At 39.8% G+C, this 15,367-nt stretch overlaps 1 protein-coding gene across 1 annotated transcript in view; it reads left to right on the forward strand.

Moving 5' to 3' along the window:
• cdh11 (cadherin 11, type 2, OB-cadherin (osteoblast)) overlaps positions 1 to 15,367 on the forward strand; it is a 93,851-nt gene that overhangs the window by 29,912 nt on the left and 48,572 nt on the right. Inside the window, exon 3 of the mRNA XM_042433669.1 lies at positions 11,640 to 11,705. The gene's annotated coding sequence lies outside the window, so the exon portion shown is untranslated. The remainder of the gene's footprint in view (positions 1 to 11,639; positions 11,706 to 15,367) is intronic.

The raw sequence follows: 15,367 nt of genomic DNA on the forward strand, positions 1-15,367 counted from the left end.
AGAAACGGCTAACAGGAAGCGTTTGCCTCTTGCAGGGGATGAGAAATATTAAGACTTTGCACCATAATCCTTCTAAAAAAGTCATGAAAGTATACTCGCAGTCATCTTCGATCATAAAATTAAACATCCTTTAAAATGTTGCCCTTTTACCCCTCGAGCCTTAAGATGAAAACACACTGAAACAACACCGCCAGCGAGCAAGAAAAAAAAAAAACAAGATAGGACTATTTTTGTGGTGGGAAAATGACAAAGGATACAAAAGATACACATTTCGTCTTGCATTGATAAGAAGTAATGCAGCTCACTGTTGCTCAGCTTAGCTTTCCATTACTCAGGGATGTGGTGGATATTTTTTTGCTGATTTATCATTGCCACAGGCTTTCAGCGGATCTTAAAATAAACGGCTAAGACGCTGTGAGCCCTAGAAAATCACCAGATGTACACTAACTTTCATATCAAACTACTTATTAAGTCTGCATGTTTTTTCATGGTCCCAGCTTAGGACAGAAATCCATATAATGTTTTGCAGCAGCTCCCCTCTCCTCCTCTCCCTTCCCCTGTTTTTTTTTTTCCTTCTATCCTCTCCCCAGATGCCTTTTAGAGTGAGTCATTGGAGAGTGACCTGTATTATCTATCTCTGACTCTCTCTCCCCAGCTCTGTCTCTTTCTCTGTCTGAATGGAGATTTAGATAAGAGACTTTGAGCTGCAAGAGAGCAGCCTCTGAATACCAAGAGACAGACCAAGAAGAAAGCCAGCGATGGAGACGGAGGAGGCCGGAGCTGAGCGGAGAGTCGGAGCCAGATTTACTGAGCCATTTGCACCTTGTTTCAGACTCATTTTGCGGCTCGAGGAGTTCCTGTTATTTATCAAAACAGGTTCACCGGGCTCCGAGCGCACTGTCACCTGCAGCTCATCTTGTTTGTCATAGGAGAAGGTTTCTACTTTATACATTTGCAACGATGCAAATAACAGGCGGATATATAAGTGTGCATTCAGCCGGATTCACTGAGGTTAATGCTGTTTGTGATGGTCAGTTTTGTGTGGGTTTCTTTTCTGAATCTTAAGAGCGGGTGTTAAGGAGGACATAATGGGGGAAGTATATGTAGTAAATCTGTACCAGATACAAATCTCAAGCGACAACAGATCAATGTTGAGTGCACTACGACAAAGAGCTGCACTGAATTAGCTTATCTGAAGGAAAATGGAGAAGCTATAATACACAATTTCTAAAGTTTCCATAATAAAGGAGGGAGAGTTGCAGCGTTTAATAAACTTGTTAAGAATAAAGTTATAACTTTATCGTCTGCAGGGTTTGTGTTTGTGGAACAGTGTCAGTGTCTCAAATGTCCTCGTCTCCTTCTGTTTTTGTTTGCGAACATATTTGTTATTCTATGTGTGTTTTCTTTGGGTGGGAGACATTTTCATCTGCCTAATTCTGCATATGACACACACACACACACACACACATACACACACATCATTTAAAATGTCCCCAAGGTGATCGATGAGGTGGTGATAGAAATGTCATCTGGTGCTAATACATTTATCATCTCTCATCCGGCCTCATGAATTTCTCCCTTTTGGTTTTCAATCATTTTTGCTCTTTTACCACGAGACCATTTGAATGCGGTGATTCATTGGACTGCCAGTGGTTTTCCTCTCCGAGGAGGCAGGCCGAGAGTGCAGGCATCCAGAGCTCTGACTGGACTCATTAATTAATGGTCAGGACAATGATAGCCTGTGTTTACATAAACCCATGTGGCTGTATGGTAAATAAAGAGCAGGGCAGGCCGAGATCTCTAATCAGAGATCATCACGAAGAAAACAAACATCTACATAACCACAAATCAATTTCACATTCCTACACTACATGATTTATTTGGGAAAGATTTTACCCTTGAATAATATTAGTTATTGGAACTTTTGTTGTCCAAAAACTAAAAATAGCCTTTTTCACTGTTGGGTAAGACATGGTGGAGCAGTGATTTAATACGTTATTGATCCACAGAGGGAACTTCTCATTTTTCTTACCTCTTTGCCAAAGGTGTAAGAGCGCAGGATCAGTAAGAGCACAGCGTCTGGTAGAGAAGAGTTTCTCCATATTTGGCGATGAGGTAATCATTAAACTGACATACTTTCCATTTTTGTCATATATCTGCTATAAAAATATATATATTCTTATAAGAATAAAAAGAATCATGGGCTAGAGAAGGTTGAGTGACTTGACACTCGAGCACAGTGTGTGCTCGCCAGTTTCTACGCTTTGAACGTTCAGCGTCTCCTCCAGTTAAAGGACTTTCTTAACCAACCGGGAGCACATTAAAAAAATTGAACTATTAAAATTAGAAAGAACATTTCTAGGTTAATATTCCAGAGATCATGATAACATTTTCTCCACAATACTGTATGTGATTGATGTTGAGGAAGATGTGAGGTTGGTTGTTTTTTTTTTTACGCTCTGAACAGACTTTAAAGAGGACAGGCGCGCTGCCAAGGCTCGAGTGGAGATACAGTTGTGACAGATCATTATATATTCATGTGTATGTGTGTGTGTGTGTCTGTGTGTGTGTATGTGTGTGTGTGTGTGTATTGCTGGCTGAATTGCTATATGAGTAAGAGAGCGTGTCATACAATAACAAACTATCTAAATGAAAATCATCAACAAGTGAGGCAAGTCATAACTGAGTGTGCGCGTACATACATAAGCAGTGCAGCCATGCGGAACTGAATATGTAAAAAGCGTATTTATTTTCTCTCCCGCCCTTCTTCTCCTCTCTCTCTCTCTCTCTCTCTCTTTCTTCTCTTTATCCATCATCTATCTCTTTCCTCGATCTTTATCCCTCCTCCCCATCCTGTCAGTTAAACGGTTGCTTCTCGTTTCTCTCTGCCTCTCTAAGTCAACATGTCAACTAGAATATTTCTCTTCCCTCCGTCAAGTCGTTGGTAACATACACCATCATTATCTGCTGCCAGCTCTGTGTGGGTGGGAAAGTTAGTTGTTTGACTTTTGTTGGATTTTTTTTTAAAGTTTTAAAGTTTGCGTGGTTTTTTGATGAGTTTGTGCACACAGAGGTATTTATGTGTGACGTCTACCTGTTGGTTTGCATCGGAGCTGGTAAACACAGCACGTATCATAATCAAGTAACGTTAAATTTACCAAAAATATTGCGATAGTAGTTTAACTTAGTGTGAGTCCTGCAGATGCAGATGAGTGAACTCTCAATCACAGCTATCAATCAGCACCCACACAGCAGTCTTCAAAGCTACTATAAGTCTTCAAATCTTATTAACAGAGCAATATTTCTAAAATGACCACCTGCACACTTATTACAGGGTGTGAATTTATTTTTTTATATATAGGATAGTGAAGTGGCAGACAGGAAACAAGGGGAGAGAGATGGGTATGACAAGCAGCAAAGGTCCCTGGCTGGAATTGAACCAGGGACATTGTGGTTATGTGACATGTAAAGTAACCGTTCGGCTACCAGGGCACTCTGGAGGGTCCGAATTTAGTGATTGAGACCATAATGACTTGTTGAAGAAAATATTGACTCAGTATTGCTGGAAAGAAGTTGAATGAGAGTCTCTGGAGGCATCATCTAGCGGCCAATGGTGACATTGTACTTTAAGGTACTTCCACATTGGCTTCAGCCTCAAGCAGTGGTAGCTGTAGCTTGATTTGTGTATGTACAGTTTGTATGTACACATGCGAAAAAGTGGGTCTGATATTTTTATACGATCTATTCATGAAGACGGACCGCATTTAGGTTGGTATGATTCGGCGTATGTATGAGTTTGAATGCTCCGTTGGGTTTGTCCATGTCTGTTTGTGTAATTCCATCTGAGCCAGCATACAAGCATGTGTGTGTGTTTGTATCTAGAAAGCTGTGTTGTTTTCTTCTTCCTTCTCTTTTTTCTCCCCATCAGCCTTCACCTATGGCACAGAGAATCTCTATTGCTGGGTTCCCTTTGTTTCCTCTTGTTGTTATACTCTAGGTTACACATTAACTGTGGAGGCGACTTGTGACACAGAATGCCTCGTGGTTGTTGTGAAGTCTGCATACAGGAGGTAGCAATACAGGCTGCTCGTTGGTGTTAAAGAAAAAAAGCCTGAGGTCCATCATCTTAGCAAATAGAAATCTGTTATTCCACCAGCTTGGTTTGCCCCCCTTTCATATTCACATCCCCCAGTCTAAATTAGGTTACCACATGTGCTCTCTGGCACGATTCGCGCTGCAACCCTAAAATGTGTTTTCTTTAAATCCCAAAATGAGGACGCTGAGTTTTTAGTTTCCCTTATTTTATTTGTGCAGCCATAAACAGGCAAAGGAGAAATTAGATGTGAAGAAACACTGAGTATAAAAGATGCAAATGACTAAATGAAGAACCTGGAGGGGCTAATAACAGCTTTTCACCTTAAAGCAATAAAGAAGTATGTGGCCGTGGGAAGGCTGAGGATGAAGTCTTAAAACACGGGCGGCTTTTTGTAAATGAGCAACACTGCTTCCCCCAGGGACAGAGCAGAATAAGGACAAAATCAATGGGGAAAATATAATGAGCTACGGTTTACAATAGCACCAACAGAAGACAATACTGATGGCTCACAGATTTCAGCCGAATGGCCCATCTACAGTGTGTTGCTTTTAGATTATTCCCAATGTTCTGTGGTCTTGAGATGTAATTACAAAGTCTAGACAGTAAAATCAGTTCACACGAGCGTCCTGCTGCCTGGTAGACTTTCCGTGACCCATTATCAACCTGCAGTGTCACTAAGATACAATGACATTTTGCTGAGTCGTGCAGCCATGCTAGCAGAGTGCTGTATTTTCATAGAGAGATTAGCAGTTTTCCGCCTTTGGTGCAGACTTATGCTGACAATATACTTCATGTACTTATGGTAATGTATGGCACTTAGGATGACAGTGTTCGTCCATGGGATATTTCGGCCTAATGGTTTGTTCCAAAATGATTATTCTTGCAGGGATTGTTTTGTCAGATACTTTTAGAAGGTAGAATAAATGAGTAGTAAAAAAAAGCTCAAAGTCTTACAACTACAGGGGGGTTGTCCATCTTGTAACGGCTGTTCAGATCAAACTCTACTTTAAAAGGCATACGGCATCAACATGTCTGCCGGTGACCTTACACCACGCCTGCTGTTCACACCTTCTGCAGATTTAGCAATAATACGGAGTTGTGTTTTCCTGTGACTGCAGTTTACCTCAACAGTTTAAAAGTGCATTTAAATATTCATTTATATTTGGTCTTACATGTGTGTTTACATTCCATACCTGTAAAAGGTTCAGATTTTTGCACTTAATTAGTGCTGAGGATTAACAGGAACAGGAACAATTCTGGCAATCAAGGAATTGTAGATTTCATTTATCAAGCAAAATGCCAAATAGTCACAGGTTCCACTTTTTCCATACTTGCTGTAAACTGAGTATCTGTTAGTTTTACCCACAGTTGTTGGTCCGACAAGCAATTCGCAGCCCTAATCTTTATTTGAATTGGTCCAAAAAGCAAAAGGAAACAGTCATGAACATTGGCAGGACATTGTTATCAATGTGTACTGCCAAGGTGGAAAGGGCAAAACTGAAAACTTAAACATCTTCAAATTGTATTTCAGACAGTTATTCATTCTTTCCATGCTTTTAAAATTTTAAGTCTTTTTTCAAAATGAAATAAAGAAAGTGACAGAACTATCGTTTCCAAGGGTAGACAGAAAGTTATTGCCACTGGAGATGGAAAATCAAATCATACTAACTTCTATCTTTCAGGCTTATCTAACCACATAGAGCTATTTCAGAGCATCTGACGGAAAAGAAGGCTTATATTTTCAGATGAGGAAGTGGAAAAATACACGGCTGTCTGGAGCAAGTGTTGTAGGAGTGACACTATTGTGAGAGCAGGACGTCTGAGCTCAAGGATGAAAAAAAATAAAAAAATAAAAAAATAGGCCTATAGTTACCAGCCAATCCCCAGTAAAATAACTGCCCGCCACTTGCACCTGCATCTCCTGTGCAGCATTTTATTTTAGACTCTGCAATGAGTCAGAAAGGAGGTGAGAGGAAGAGGAGGAGGAGGAGGAGGAGGAGTAGGAGTAGGAGGAAGAGGAGGATACTTACCTGAAGGGAGACTATATGAAAGGAATCATGCACCAAAAATAAGTTGTAAGAGAGTCTCATAGTTAAATATAGTGGATGGATAGTGCACGGACCAGTACATGGAAACACTTCAGCAGCTTATATACACTCATACGATGAAATGTTTGTCTGCGTGCCCATGCACCTGTGAATGCATACTGGCGCATGGATAATACTGACACAGCTGGGATCCACCAGTCTCTGCCAGCCAATGTGTGTGTGTGTGTGTTTGTGTATGTGTGTGTTGGTGTGCAGCTACCAGCTGCGCCCACTGTGCTGATCCTCAAAGCCGCTATCATATTCTGCTTGCATGATTTCACCGCAGTCGTTCTGAGAGCATCAAACTCGTAAACACATGCTCGCAGTTACAAGTCCATATTCACTCTCACATTCATGCATATGATCAATTTTTTCACATAAACACCCACTCAGTGACATGAGATATTATGATTGTATAAGAAGGGTTTCTTCAGCTGTTTGCTGTCAAACACACTATTTATACATTGGATTTTTTTTGCACCACACGGCATTCAAGAGCAAACCTCCATCTATTAAAAGAAACCACACAAAAATAAGGTTTCCTCGTTTGAAAATATTGGATCAGATGGTTCATATTCCATTGCTGAGGTCACTGAGTGCTGGAGAGGAAAATGTTTATGTTTCTGGACAGTCCTGAATGACAAGGGCCTCCCGGTACCCATCCGTTATTGTCAAGAAGGTCTTCAGAGTCCAAAATGCTTCTTAAACTCTAGGTCAGGGATGACTTCAGGGCCCTTGGATGTTGCCAAATTTCCCCATGTAAAGGTCATCTGTTATACTGCCCTATAAAGCCACAGAGTATTGTAACTGTGTGAGGAGTCAAACGGTAAAAAAATGGCTTCAAACTTTTATCTCCAGTCTGAACAAAATCTTTAAAAATGTCTCTGCCTTCATAGAACTGCATGGAACTTGGCTTTTCTCCAGTTTTTTTTTTTTTTGCGGTAATGTTGAGATTTCAATTGGCTGCTATCACGGAATAAATCCCAGCATCTTGATTTAGAAACGAGATGAAACACCAGATTTTAATCCGAGAGAGTGTTATGTGTTTGGATAGAGCTCAGCTAGAGGACTATAATCAGAATAATTATTCTGGTCTCACTCCAGCTTCAGGCCTTTTAGCTAATGACAGACACAACACTAATGGCTAGATTTCAAGCTGTCTGTTTGCATCATGTGTATATGAGATGTGTGTGCAAATATCACGTGTGTGTGCGCGTGTGTGCATGTGTGTGCGTGCCTACAATATTTGCAGACATTCCAAATGCAAAAAGTAAGAGATATTTCTGATTATTTCCTACAGTAATGGGTTGCAAAGCTGAGAGCTGATGCCTGCTTGTATCCTTAAGTGACCTTGTTCCTGGCAACCGCAGCCCGTATCATTTCATACCTGCTTTTTTTCCCCTTCTTTTCTCTTTAAACAGAAGAGAACAGAACTCCTACGACAATATATCACAAAAGAAATATTTAATTTCTTGCATTACAACATGAAAGCTGAGCACTAACTGCTGCTGTTTCGCCTCTGGATGGTTGTTGTGCAGTACAGGAGAGTAGTGCAGTGCTCTCAGCGTATAGATCTGCATAATAACACAGTCTGGTGCACAGGGAAGCGCACTGCAGACAATATTACAAGTAGTTTGTGTTTATTATAGCCAGCACAAAAAAACTTGTACACCCAAGGCTATGTTGGAATGCACTCACACATTATAACTTCTTCCAAAAGCTTTTCTCTTGATAGTTATTTATCACAAAACATCAGATTTGTGGGTCCTCGCCATGTTCAGCATGAGGAAAATCACTCTCCGGATATGAATGCAATTCATCAAAATAAATCAATACTAAATATCATCACTTACTGGAAGCTTGAGTGTACGCGGTGAAACATGCGCGCAACACAGTTGTCGGCGGTGACCTACCGATCAATAGGCCTTTATTCATGCATTCCACATTTCACACAAGAACCAATTCAGACAGAGCTTTATAGTATTGACAGTATTGTCTCAGGGTCCCTTGCAATAGCACAACATTGTGAAATCCATTCTCCCTCACATAACGAGCTGTCATTTTCTAGTTGGAATGAGCTCAATCGTCCGCGCATACAAAGCAGGCAGATTTAGCTGCCGAACGATAAGAACGATAACACAATAGTGATTGGTATAATTCCACAGTGACATTGTTAATATCAAGTAATCATTAGTGCGGTGCTTCATTCTTAAAGCATCTGTGATGTGGTTATGGACAAAGTAGTGCGTTTTTGTTAGCGGCGTGCTATTAACAAGGTGCTGTGTCAGCACGTGTTGCCACAGATACTCTGATACAAATCCATTTTTTTCTTCTTTAACAAGGTGAAAGGAGCCGTTATTCTCTGCATACAAAGCAGGCCGACTTGCTACATGATAATACCGATAGTATGATGATGATTGTTGTTGTACTGGAGGGATATTACCAACACTGAATAATAATGACTTGTTATAATGCTCGGCTTAAGATAAAGGTGTTTTTGTATCTATTTGAGCAACTTATTCAGTGTTGTTCCAATCTGTTGACATCTTGCTTGCGTGGAATACAAAGTGTCTCCAAATAAAAATTTCTAAGGAAAGACTGAAGAGGGACAAAACTAATTGGACACAAATTCTCCATATTTATACTTGGAGTAATATAAGAAAGTAAATTGTGTTGGATGTTACTGTGTATGTTCAAAACAAAAACAAAACAAAAGTTGATATCTAGGGTGATATCTTTTCAGTCTTTTCAAGGCTTTGTTGGATATCTCAGGTACAGCAGCGTCAAGAATCTGACAGTCTTTGGCTGCTTTTCTGCTTAAGCTTTTTGTGCTGATCCGTACTTCCTATAAAAAATGGAAGGGAGGTTCATTATTGCAGAGTCTCAGTCCTCTGAGCTGTGTGATCTCTCACTGCACATTTATAAAGATATGGATAAAAGAAATATGGCACTGAAGATAAAGGCCATTTTTAGCCTTTTGATATTTAACCATTATGATATTATAAAATATCTCCCTTGCAGTATTTTCCTTCATCTCATGTATTCATGTACCATCACACCCACATAATTGCTAGATGGAAGGGAACACATCCTTTTAGAAAACTGTATGTTTCTAAACTGCTTTCTCCTGGGTTTTTTTTAAAAATTTTTTTGCCTTATTCATCCTTGCACAAATCACAATTTTTTACTTCCAGTATCGCCCTGCTCACACAGGGGAGCTGCTCTGTGCAGCCACTCAGCACCGCCACACCCTGAGCGGCTCCACTGGGACAGTTCAGGGTTAAGTAGCTTGCTCAAGGGCTTCTCACTGGTAGTTACTGATGGAGGAGAGCACATGTCCTGTTCATTTCTCTGCCCAGATAACACCTCAGGTGATCTGGGAACGCAATAGAAACAAAGGCGGCGGCGTCTGTTACAAATTTCCTCTAAACCATTCATGACTGATTCTAATCGTCAATCTTCCTACCTTTGGGTCCTGACCCAGATTTGGCCGTAGGATGAAGGATTATTTCTGTACTGATGATGGTTACTGACAGAAGTAACTGTTTTCATTTAGCTGTTCTAGGTGAGAGAAATATGGTTCTGCCTAAACTGATTCTTAAGGGAGTTACTCTATGTCAAAGTCTCATGAGTCTGCCTTGTATAACCTAGACCCTCTGGCCAGGCTCTCCCACGGTGGTACCAACTTTTTTTTTTCTTTTATACACAATGACGTGACTATTATGTAATAGCAACTGGTTATTTAAAGCCGAGATTTATCTATTCATGTCATAAACAGTTCCATAAACAAAGGGTCTCCATTGGCTGCAACAAACCCTGTGCCATGCTGAAGAGTCCCATCTGAAGTCCCACTATGTGCCATGTAGGCAGTAATACATGAGATGTCTTAATATATGAAAGTAATGGACAAAGTGACAGCAAAGAACAATCACTTTTGGTAATTTGCAGCAGCTACTTTTGGGGAATTATTGAATCAAAATCAAATGTTACCATTGTCAATAGACACTTAGTCATGTTTAATATGCTAATATATCATTTTACACTCAAAACTACACACTGAAAAGTCTTTTTGGCCTCTTAAAGAATGGTTAAGAGTCTAATTTATTGAGAAGTTTTGCAAATTAACAACTTTATGAACCCCAATATAATGAAACTAAATTACTTTTCTGTTTTTTTGTATCGAATTGCACCACCATTTCTGTAAAGTGTCTGAAAACTTGACCATAAAAATCCCTGTAAATTACTCAGAAAATATGTGTATTGCATAGAGGCATGGGTTAGATCATGCTACACTCACAGTACTTAATCAAATTCTGGTCTCATTATGATGATTTTTCATAAAAAGATTAAACAACACCATCATTATTCTATGAGAGTAATATGTCATAATGATATTTAATATTTATAGCAACATTTATATTTTAAGATCAAACCCTGAAACACCAGTATACACATGAAAATAAAATGCAGAATGCAACATCCGGACCAAACTGATCAAGCACGTTTGGTTTGAAACCTCCCGTCCAGATATACACATTTTAAAGTCAACTTTCAGCCAATCAAACAGATTTGTTTCATATTTTCTGTTAGCAGGGTGTCATTAATCAGAAACATAACAGTAAAAGCTGAACTCTGAGTATGTTTGTGTGTTCATAACGTTCGGTCCGTCCACTCTGTGCTCGTACATCCACTGAAAGTCTTAACAAGCATAAACCAGCAGCAGGCTGGTTTCATGGTACATCCAGGAAGCGGCTTGGTGAATTGAGAACAGTAGTGGCCAAGTCAACTCATGAATTAAATATATTTTATCTATAGTTTACTCACTCCAGTCATGCATAGCCACAGTGCAATTCTTTTTTCTTTTGATATGAGAGAGTCAAATGCAATAAACTTGGGAAAACACTGAGGGAAACATGAACAGTGTTTGAAAATCCAAATTTTCTCTACAGTATCTCTGCTGGAACGCTGTCAGCCTGCCGTTGTCTTTGTTGATATAATTATTTAGTAGATTGAAGACATTTCCTTAAACTCAGAAAATCATTACCAGAGCTTAAGAGAGGAGGATTAGAAGGAGCATCTGACAGCTTTACGTGTATTTAGAGGTTACCAGAGGTTTGTTTGTGAAGTTGCTAATGTTTAAATTTGCATAAGAAACAATTTTAAGTATTTTGAGTTACATTCTTGCTCAAAAAGCTTATTTTATATAAAAAAATCAAACCCCTCGCTTTGAATTCGTTTGTTTCCTGTTTTTTTCTAAGCCAAACATCTCTCCTTTAACTCCACCCTGCGTAATTACATCCACAGCATAATGTGATTTAATTAAAATATATCTAATTACATCATAATTACATAATACATACATTATATATAATGTCTTTGAACCCTTTCCTTGTCAATAAATGTTTTTTTTTCTCTCATTATTAACCTAAATTTCCTCTCTCCCTCTTCTCTCTCAGGCAGATCTGTGTCGCCGCACAGAGGAGAAAACCCTCATCATATCTGACACCAGTAATGAGCTAAAGGTACGTTCTGACATTTCTTTCTGTGGTGTGTGTGTGTGTGTGTGAGTGCGTGTGTGTGTGTGTTTGTGTGTGTGGAATCAAAAGGCCTGTGAATTGGCGTTGACACATCGGGCCCCGCTAGCCTATTTAGCATTCTGTTAAACTGGCTGCCTCTCTTTCAGAGAAATAGAGAGCAAGTGGGAGTGATGGGTAAAAGGACACAATCTTTCGCCATTCCTTCATTCTTTCGCTCTTCCATCATATTATTTTGTTTTAGTTATTTTTTTCCTTTTCTTCTTTCTTAATAAAGACATCTTCCCGTTCTTGCCTGTCTTTCTCGGTAATACTCTCTGTCCTTCATGCCTAATAGAAAATGATTCAGAATTGTTTTGCTTGTATTTGCCTAAAGCAGCTTGTTAAAGAGGACTTGTAAAAATGCATATTTAATATGATCTCATGGCTGAAAATGCGGCTTACAATGCATTTGCCCTCTGGGCACGTGTTCCCAAAGTCACCGTATCGCGCACCTCACATCTCCCATACTAAGCATTTTTCCGTTCGCCTGGAAAAGTTGAATAGATTAAAGGCAGATCTAATCGATCCTGAGTGTGCTTATCAGTGGCTGGCAGGCTGACGAGCCGATTTCAGAATAGCACATTCTAATCCTTCAACTGCAGGCTGGAAACTGGAAAAAGACAAATAGGTAGAAAGACTCGCAGACAGTAGGTCAGACAGGAACCATAGAAGAAAAAAAACATCTTTGTTTTTGATGAAGTCTGAAAGAACTGCTGGTTGTGACGCCACAGACGACGACAGACGAGTAAATTAATACACAGTTCTAGCAACACATTTATCAAGGAAGCTAATAGTAACAATTAAATCATCCACTCTTCCAACGCCAAGACCAACGCACCTCTCATGATTCTGTGTACGTAACATATTGAGATTTTGCATTTCTTAAGTGATGAATATACAGTAATATCATCACACCATGTCTTTTGGCATTCCTATTAGGTCATATTCACCCGTTATTAAAAAACAGACATCAAGCAATGAGTGTCATACACTATTTTCACGATGAATCGATTCATTGTTTTGTCTATAAAATGTCATAAAATAGTGGTCAGTGCCCATTATGATTTCACAGAACTGATGGAGACATCTTCAAAGGTCTTGTTTTGTCCAATCAACAGTCCAAAGTCCAAAGATATTCAGTTTACTATCATGTATGACAGAAAAGCTTCAAATCCTCACATTTGAGAGGCTGGAACCAGCAAATGTTGCTTAAAAAAATGACTTAAATGATTATTCGATTATCAAAATAGTCGCCTATTCATTCTCTGTTGACCGACTAATGGATTAATCAGCTAATCGTTGCAGCTATACTTTGACAAACTCAAATGAATTCCTAGTTGTGGTGAGACTGGTCAGTATGCTGTTCAGGGAAATTTATAATTTGGTTTTGGTCTTTTCCAAGAACAAAGTGACAAGAATGGTCAAAATTCATACATACTGAATACAGACAAAGTATCAGTTATTGAAGGCTTTGATGTCGTCCTTTAAAAACTCATATCAGTCAGACATAAATGAAAACTTAAGCTCTTCCTCCATCTGGTTTTACCTGGATTATGTTCTGTAGCTCCCTATGAAATGCGTCCTCATTGACATCTATTGATTCTGCTGGTAACTTATTATGATTCTCGGTTTCAAAGGGTTTAGCCACGCTGTGTGCTGATTGGATGTTTAACCTTTTGACCCCCAAACCGGGATCTGAGCACATATCCCATAATAGGAGGCATTCATCCAGATGACCTCTTCTGTCACCGTGACAACTCAGCGGCAGGCAAACTGACAAAGAGATTATGTGTATGTGTGTGTCTGTACGTGTGTGTGTGACTGTGCTTTGTGGAGAAAGAGATAGAAAAGGAACAAAAGTGCTTATCTGAACCAATTTCAGGTCACGTCATCCCTCTCTCTCTCTCAGTGTGTGAGTTAAAGATCACTCAAGCTTCCACTCCACCGAGGAGACGAAAAACGGCAACAGAAGAAAACATCAGATACGTATCATAGGGGTGGGAATCTTTGGAAATATCACAATTCAATTCAGAATCGATTCAAAACGGTTCTCAATTGAATAAATAGAAAGGGGGGGGACTACTGTCAGCCTCTTATGCACTCTGTGCCAAACCATCAACTACTGTGTTTTGTTACTGAACTGCAATACCAGTTAGTTGGTCTTGATGAAGGTCACTGAAGCACAAAAAGAAAAAAAAATCAGAGGAAAGGGTGTGAAGGTTTGCAGCTTTTTGATATAAAAAGGTTTACTGCCTGTATGAGAATAATGAAATGAAAGTGTCATTTACTTTACCAACATCACTGGTTAGTGACCAGTACTGGGGAAAGCCATCGTAATCCAAAACACTGTACAGGGGCAGGGCTTGGATGGGCAGGGATGAAAACTTGGCTTCAGTCACTCACTGTGTATCTCTGTGTCTCTCTCTCAGATTAGTGCCTTTTCATTTTGGCTTATTACTGCTGAGAGAAACAACAGATTTATAGTCCTGTGGGTGTTTATGTGGTTGTGTGTCCATGTATGTGGCGGCCCTGGGCTATGCTTCTCATGTGTTTTCAGTCTATACCAGTTTCACACGCAGAGACAGCAGGAGTACATTAGGACTAGCACCCATTCTCTCTCTCTCTGCTTGTTGTGTTTTTTATGATATGGAGAGATAGTTTCAAAATTACGCTCTGTTTCAGCTTACAGGTAGTTCAAACAAAGAGCTTTGCCCTAGTCAAAGGCTCGAGGCTTGGTAGAATTAATCTTTTCTGGCAGCAGAGCTGCACACATAGGCTGAACAATCTTCAACATACCAGTTTCAGGTTCAGTAAGACACGCACTTGTCAGCAAAGCAGTCATGGCAAAATGTCAAGAATTAGTTGACATTTCTCTGAGATCAGAGTTCATTTCACATGAGAAGCTCTGTTGCAGCTGCATTGCTGCTTCGGCTTTGCATGTAGAATGTGTATACTGTATATGTGCAGTACATACTAGGATGCAGTGATGGAGGTCGCAATGTGTACATACAGTATTAACACATGAAGTCAGTGGAGGAAGCAACACAGCGTTGATGAGCCTTTCTCAAGTGTGTAGAGTAGTAAAATACTGTTAAAACTATCAGGCTCATATATCTTTAAAAATGTGACACTGATGGGTGTCTGGGAGGACAGATAAGGAGCAGGAATTAGGGAGGAGATGATTTTCTTCCCAGGGATTTACACAAACACACACACACAGAGTAAGTTTTAATGCCCTCTACCAGTATTGATTACCCAGCAGTCTGACTGATTGAGAGCTAGATGTAGAAAAGCACACATCAATAAAAAAAAAAAAAAAAACCTGGGGAGAGCTTTAAAGGCAACAGCGTTTCCCACCCACACACACAAACACAAAGAACTGGCATGCAAATAAATTATTTCAGAGGTCCACTGAGCTGCAACAGTGACAGTTTGGGATGCCAGGAAGTAGTCTGACACCGAACTCCAAAAAATCTTCACAAGCTCCTCGACTGATCCAAAGTTGTTCCTCCAGTGCTGGTCACATTATTGCACTTGCAAGATGGTAGCAACTGGATTTTGGTTACGATTGGTGGACTGTTCTTAACTCAATTAGAGATTTTTCTTGC

The sequence above is a fragment of the Thunnus maccoyii genome, chromosome 14 (assembly GCF_910596095.1).
Source record: "Thunnus maccoyii chromosome 14, fThuMac1.1, whole genome shotgun sequence".
Classification (NCBI taxonomy): domain Eukaryota; kingdom Metazoa; phylum Chordata; class Actinopteri; order Scombriformes; family Scombridae; genus Thunnus; species Thunnus maccoyii.